This window comes from Etheostoma spectabile, unplaced genomic scaffold (assembly GCF_008692095.1).
Source record: "Etheostoma spectabile isolate EspeVRDwgs_2016 unplaced genomic scaffold, UIUC_Espe_1.0 scaffold00000179, whole genome shotgun sequence".
Classification (NCBI taxonomy): Eukaryota; Metazoa; Chordata; class Actinopteri; order Perciformes; family Percidae; genus Etheostoma; species Etheostoma spectabile.
The window spans coordinates 88-7,291 of record NW_022602565.1 but is presented as its reverse complement, the minus strand read 5'-3'; the positions used below and the strand labels follow the sequence as shown (position 1 = coordinate 7,291).

The 7,204-nt window shown below is 42.4% G+C and overlaps 1 long non-coding RNA gene across 1 annotated transcript; it reads right to left on the bottom strand.

Annotated features, from left to right (window-relative positions):
• Positions 1-429: 429 nt before the first annotated feature.
• Positions 430-4,899, bottom strand: LOC116674411 (uncharacterized). Its single transcript, XR_004328094.1, has 3 exons — positions 4,885-4,899; positions 4,447-4,620; positions 430-454 (listed from the first exon to the last, which is right to left on the bottom strand). It is a non-coding gene; the product is annotated as an uncharacterized LOC116674411 (long non-coding RNA).
• Between the last annotated feature and the right edge of the window lie 2,305 nt (positions 4,900-7,204).

Here is a 7,204-nt window from a genome sequence, read left to right as displayed (position 1 = left end):
ACCAGACTCCAGGACTGATCATTATGTCCAAACATACAGTCTCTATTGTCTCCTCTCCTCCTGATTCCTCTGTAACTCACTGATATATGAACCCGTCCTCTGGTCTGGACCTCCCAGTAACAGGGACCAGTCAGACCATCTCTACACAGCAGCTGATGATAGGACTTAAACCTCTCTGGATGATCAGGATATGGCTGATCCTCCTCCACCCGGGTCACCGTCCTGTTGTTGTGAGACAGTTTGAGGTTCCTGTCCACCGTGTTGGTGTCGACTGTGAGTTCACAGGAATGACGGAGACAACGAGACAACACAGCTGCAGTTATTAACCAATCAGCTCTTTGGTGATGACATCACAGGGTTGAATGAGTGATGTCACAGTCTGATGAATGAAATTAAAACACACTTACACTTCCTCAGACCTGGTGTCAACCATCTGACTCCAGCAGGCTCCACCCTGAAAGGAGGGGGGGGGGTTTACATCACTCTCTCACACAGCTGGTTCCCTCTAACCTGTCTCTCTCTCTAACCTGTCTCTCTCTAACCTGTCTCTCTCTAACCTCTCTCTCTCTAACCTGTCTCTCTCTCTAACCTGTCTCTCTCTCTCTCTAACCTGTCTCTCTCTTACCTGTCTCTCTCTCTAACCTGTCTCTCTCTCTCTAACCTGTCTCTCTCTAACCTGTCTCTCTCTCTCTACCTGTCTCTCTCTCTCTAACCTGTCTCTCTCTCTCTATAACCTGTCTCTCTCTCTCTAACCTGTCTCTCTCTAACCTGTCTCTCTCTCTCTAAGCTGTCTCTCTCTCTAACCTGTCTCTCTCTCTCTAACCTGTCTCTCTCTAAACTCTCTCTCTAACCTGTCTCTCTCTCTCTAACCTGTCTCTCTCTAACCTGTCTCTCTCTCTCTCTAACCTGTCTCTCTCTCTAACCTCTCTCTCTCTCTAACCTGTCTCTCTCTCTAACCTCTCTCTCTCTATCCTGTCTCTCTCTCTCTCTCTAACCTGTCTCTCTCTCTCTAACTGTCTCTCTCTCTCTAACCTGTCTCTCTCTCTAACCTATCTCTCTCTAACCTGTCTCTCTCTAACCTGTCTCTCTTTCTCTAACCTGTCTCTCTTTCTCTAACCTGTCTCTCTCTCTAACCTGTCTCTTTCTCTAACCTGTCTCTCTCTCTAACCTGTCTCTCTCTCTCTAACCTGTCCCTCTCTCTCTAACCTGTCTCTCTCTAACCTGTCTCTCTCTCTCTCTAACCTCTCTCCCTCTAACCTCTCTCTTTCTCTAACCTGTCTCTCTCTCTCTCTCTAACCTGTCCCTCCTCTCTCTCACACCTGTCTCTCTCTCTAACCTGTCTCTCTCTCTAACCTGTCTCTCTCTCTCTCTAACCTGTCTCTCTCTAACCTGTCTCTCTCTCTCTAACCTGTCTCTCTCTAACCTGTCTCCCTCTCTAACCTGTCCCTCTCTCTAACCTGTCTCTCTCTAACCTGTCTCTCTCTAACCTGTCTCTCTCTCTCTCTAACCTGTCTCTCTCTAACCTGTCTTTCTCTACCTGTCTCTGTCTCTCTCTAACCTGTCTCTGTCTCTCTCTAACCTGTCTCTCTCTCTAACCTGTCTCTCTCTCTAACCTGTCTCTCTCTAACTTGTCTCTCTCTCTAACCTGTCTCTCTCTCTCTAACCTGTCTCACTCTCTAACCTGCCTCTCTCTCTCTAACCTCTCTCTTTCTCTAACCTGTCTCTCTCTCTCTCTCTAACCTGTCCCTCTCTCTCTCACCTGCTCTCTCTCTCTAACCTGTCTCTCTCTCTAACCTGTCTCTCTCTAACCTGTCTCTCTCTCTCTAACCTGTCTCCCTCACTAACCTGTCCCTCTCTCTAACCTGTCTCTCTCTAACCTGTCTCTCTCTCTCTCTCTAACCTGTCTCTCTCTCTCTCTAACCTGTCTCTCTCTAACCTGTCTTTCTCTAACCTGTCTCTGTCTCTCTCTAACCTGTCTCTCTCTCTCTAACCTGTCTCTCTCTCTAACCTGTCTCTCTCTCTCTCTAATCTGTCTCTCTCTCTAACTTGTCTCTCTCTCTCTCTAATCTGTCTCTCTCTCTCTCTCTAACCTGTCTCTCTCTAACCTGTCTTTCTCTAACCTGTCTCTGTCTCTCTCTAACCTGTCTCTCTCTCTCTAACCTGTCTCTCTCTCTAACCTGTCTCTCTCTCTCTCTAACCTGTCTCTCTCTCTAACCTGTCTCTCTCTCTCTAATCTGTCTCTCTCTCTAACTTGTCTCTCTCTCTAACCTGTCTCTCTCTCTCTAACCTGTCTCACTCTCTAACCTGTCGCTCTCTCTCTAACCTGTCTCTCTCTCTCTAACCTGTCTCTCTCTAACCTGTCTCTCTCTCTAACCTGTCTCTCTCTAACTTGTCTCTCTCTCTAACATGTCTCTCTCTCTCTAACCTGTCTCACTCTCTAACCTGTCGCTCTCTCTCTAACCTGTCTCTCTCTCTCTAACCTCTCTTTCTCTAACCTGTCTCTCTTTCTCTCTCTCTAACCTGTCTCTCTCTCTAACCTGTCTCTCTCTCTCTAACCTGTCTCTCTCTAACCTGTCTCCCTCTCTAACCTGTCCCTCTCTCTAACCTGTCTCTCTCTCTAACCTGTCTCTCTCTCTGACCTGTCTCTCTCTACCTGTCTCTCTCTCTAACCTGTCCATCTCTCCTCTAACCTGTCTCTCTCTCTCTAACCTGTCTCTCTCACACAGCTTGGTTCTGATCTAATGTAGCGCTGAGATTTACTCATTAATATTCATATTTGGGCCGTCAGTCCATTAAAATATGTAATTAAGACATGAATGACAGATATGTTACAGAGTCCAAATCCAGGGTTCCCGGACCTTTTCCAAGGTCAGATTCAAGCACTTTCCAGGTCCATTGCAGCTTTTTCCAGCACCTTCCAGCCCGGTGAGATCCAGACCAACACATATTGGACATTATGATCAGAGCCGTTGTCTCATTAAAAGACAGAATACTGTAAACAGACACACTGGGTCTGGTAACAGCAGAAGGACCAGGTCTTTAATCTGGATCTACTACATGGATCAGAGTCTAAGGGGACTGGAACCTGTCTCTCTCTCCAACCTGTCTCTCTCTCTAAGGCTTTGGTAACAGCAGAAGGACCAGGTCTTTAATCTGGATCTACTACATGTAGAGATGTTCTGATTCTGATGCCAGTATCAGAAATGCCTCTGATACTGCTGAAAATGGCATCGGTATCATCGAGTACTGGAGTACAGGAACCGATCCGACACCACGTAAACTATTAGAAATAGGAATCTATTTACTGGTTAGCTCCGTTAGCTCGGACACAGTTCTTCTTCGCTGCTCTTAAATAGTTGCGCTGCTGTTTTAGAGGGGCAAAGAAGAACTGATCCCCTAACGCCTCCTTAAACAAGCTAGCATTAGCGCATCATGTCGGCAGTTTGCTAGGACTACTCTACGGTGGATGTTCCCACGGTAAGACGGCGACATGTAACATATCCAGAGAAGCAGTTTAGAGGGGCAGCACGAGAGTTGCAAATTTCAACAGCAGCAACTTAATTAAACATTTGAAGACGCGTCACGCTAAAGAGCTCAACGAATTTAAAAAAGCTAAAAGGAAGAACTGCAGCAGCAAACTCTGGAAACGGCCTTCAGCAACGAGATAAATCCCCCAAAGATAACCAACAGCCAATAAGCAACAAGGATAACCACAGACAATAAGCAACAAGGATAACCAACAGCCAATAAGCACAAGGATAACCAACAGCCAATAAGCAACAAGGATAACCAACAGCCAATAAGCACGAGGATAACCAACAGCCAATAAGCAACAAGGATAACCAACAGCCAATAAGCAATAAGGATAACCAACAGCCAATAAGCAACAAGGATAACCAACAGCCAATAAGCAACCAGCTAACCTAACCCTGACCCCCCAGGACAGGATGTATTTACAATAACTACTCTGTAGTATTGTATTAATGTGTATTATTATATTAGTGTGTATTATAGTATATTAGTGTGTATTATTATATTAGTGTGGATTATATTAATGTGGATTATTATACTAATGTGGATTATATTAATGTGGATTATTATATTAGTGTGGATTATATTCATGTGGATTATTATATTAGTGTGGATTATATTAATGTGGATTATTATATTAGTGTGGATTATATTAATGTGGATTATTATACTAATGTGGATTATATTAATGTGGATTATTATATTAGTGTGTATTATATTAATGTGGATTATTATATTAGTGTGTATTATATTAATGTTGATTATTATATTAGTGTGTATGGAGGAAAGTCAAGATCATGTTTGTCCAAACTCCATCACCTATTAACAAAGGGAGTTATGATTTTAGTTCCTGGAGATGTTCTCCTTTAAAACGTCCTACACTAATATCTCCTTCTTGTTGATCAGTGTGTGTACCTGAGAGTGTCCAGTCTCCAGAGAGGATCCTTCAGTCCCGCTGACAGCAGCTTCACTCCTGAGTCTCCTGGATGATTGTAGCTCAGGTCCAGCTCTCTCAGATGGGAGGGGTTGGAGCTCAGAGCTGAGACCAGAGAAGAACAGCCTTCCTCTGAGATCAGACAGCCTGACACACTGGAAACACACAGAACAACATACAGGAAGCCTCTGTCAACACGTGGAGCCATGTGCTAGTTCTTTCTTTGCTCATTGTCCAGGTACATTTTAGTCCAGATTTTGAATAATCTTCAAAATTATCTGCAGGATTTAATTATTGAGTCTCAAACTACTGCTAAAGTTCATCACATCAACAGACACAAAGCTACACGTCAGCTGTTTATCAACTAAAGTTAGTCAGAGTTTAAATGGTCATCAGTTGAACGGTTAATGAATCCTGACCTGAGAGTCTCCAGAGTGCAGTGTGGACTCTTCAGTCCATCAGAGACCAGCTCCACTCCTGAATCCTGCAGGTTTTGGTTACTCAGGTCCAGCTCTCTCAGACTAGAGGACTGGGAGCTGAGAACTGAGGACAGAGCTTCACAGCTTCTCTCTGACAGGTTACAGACCCTCAGCCTGGAGAGACAACAGGAAACAAGACAGGTAACATCTGTAGGTTTAAATGTTGAGTCTGGAATTTATAGATTTAGTATATTAAATCCTCTTTCAGTTTAAGTCCTTTCTGTTTAATTCTAAACAAGTTGCAGATAACTAATCAAGACTGACTAGGTATCAAAGTCACATGTAATAAAATAAAAAAAATTTCTAAACTCAGCCACAATTCATATTTCAGGCTTTGTGACATATGATTATGAATACAAAAAAAAAAAAAAATACTTAGGAAACATTCAAGACTTTCTGAAATCAGTCCTGACATGAGAAGGGCTGTTTAAATTAAATTATCTAAAGAACAACTACACAAACATCTCAAATTAAAGACAAAGAGTAAGTTGGTCTGACTTGAGAGTCTCCAGTGTGCAGTGTGGACTCTTCAGTCCATCAGAGATCAGCTTCACTCCTGAATCCTGCAGGTTTGTGTTTCTCAGGTCCAGCTCTCTCAGACTAGAGGACTGGGAGCTGAGAACTGAGGACAGAGCTTCACAGCTTCTCTCTGACAGGTTACAGCCACTCAGCCTGGAGAGACAACAGGAAACAAGACAGGTAACATCTGTAGGTTTAAATGTTGAGTCTGGAATTTATAGATTTAGTATATTAAATCCTCTTTCAGTTTAAGTCCTTTCTGTTTAATTCTAAACAAGTTGCAGATGACTAATCAAGACTGAACAAGGTATCAAATCTTCTTCCTCTATTAAGAAAGCAAAATCTGATTTTATCTGTCAGCCACTACTAATACTTTAAATGACCCCAGAAAAATTTGGAAGGCTATAAAATACTTCTTTCCTAACAGAGACAGTATTAATGTTCCTTCTTCTATTATGAAAGAGTCTGTAGTAGTTTATGACAAGCGGAGCTATTGAATCATTTTCTGAGCATTTTATTCAGTCGGGTTCTTTGTTTGACCTGCTTGTCCTTATACTGTGACATCTGTAGAGATGTACCAGTCACTACAATGTCTTCAATCTCGCTCCATTTTCAGTGGATGACGTTCCAAAAAGCACTAAAAGGACTGATTCCTGAAAACCCCCAGGACCTGATCTTATAGAACCCTATTTCTTAAAAAATCTGCTGATTGTGTAGCACAGCCTCTAACGTACCTTTTTAACCTTACTTTAAAGAGCAACACTATTCCTAAAATATGGAAATGCATTTGTTTGCCCATTACTGAAGGGGGTGATCCGTCAAACTTAAATTATAGACCAATTTCTAATTTGTCCTGTTTTGGCCAAACGCTTGAATCCCTGGTGAGTGAACAGATGAAAGACTTCTTGCATGGTCAGGATATTTTATCCCCAGTTCAGTCAGGTTTTAGAAAAAAACATAGTACCATCACAGCTGCAATGAAGGTGATAAATTATATCTCTGTTGCTCGTGACAAGAAGCAGCACTGTGCATCACTTTTTATTGACTTGTCAAAAGCTTTTGACACGGTTGATCATGATGTTTTAAAGATTAGGCTTCTTAAATCGGGGTTTTCAAAGAAACTGCTCTTGTTCTCAACTATCTTAGTGACAGAACTCAGTGCGTTAAGCATGATGGTGTTCCCATCTGGATTTTACCAATCTTTAAAGGGGTTCCACACGGCTCTGTATTAGGCCCTCTTTATTTACTATTTATAATGATCTTAATCGGCATGTGTCTGATGCAAACTTTCATTTTTATGCAGATGACACAGTTTTTATTGCTGGGCCCACCTCTCTAAACAAGCCATTGCACATTTACAGAAGCTTTCAATGTGGTCCCAATACTTTGCTACAGCTGAAACTTGTGCTCAATGCAGACAAAACCAAATGTATGCTTTTCACAGACCTTCGGAACAGGCCACTGAATGTTCCCCTCAGTGTTTACTCTTGAGGACGTGAAATACTGATCGTATCTTGGTATTGTTATTGATGACTGCCTATCTTTTAAGCCTCATGTTCACTGTCTAGTGAGAAAGTTGAGACTAAATTGGGTTTTTACTTTCGAATAAGCTGTGCTTTTCTTTTAATGTTCAAAAACGGTTAGTGGCATCAACTTTTTTGACTGTGCTGGATTATGGTGATATACTATATATGCATTCATCTGCTCGATGCCTTCAGATGATTGACGCAGCCTATCCTGC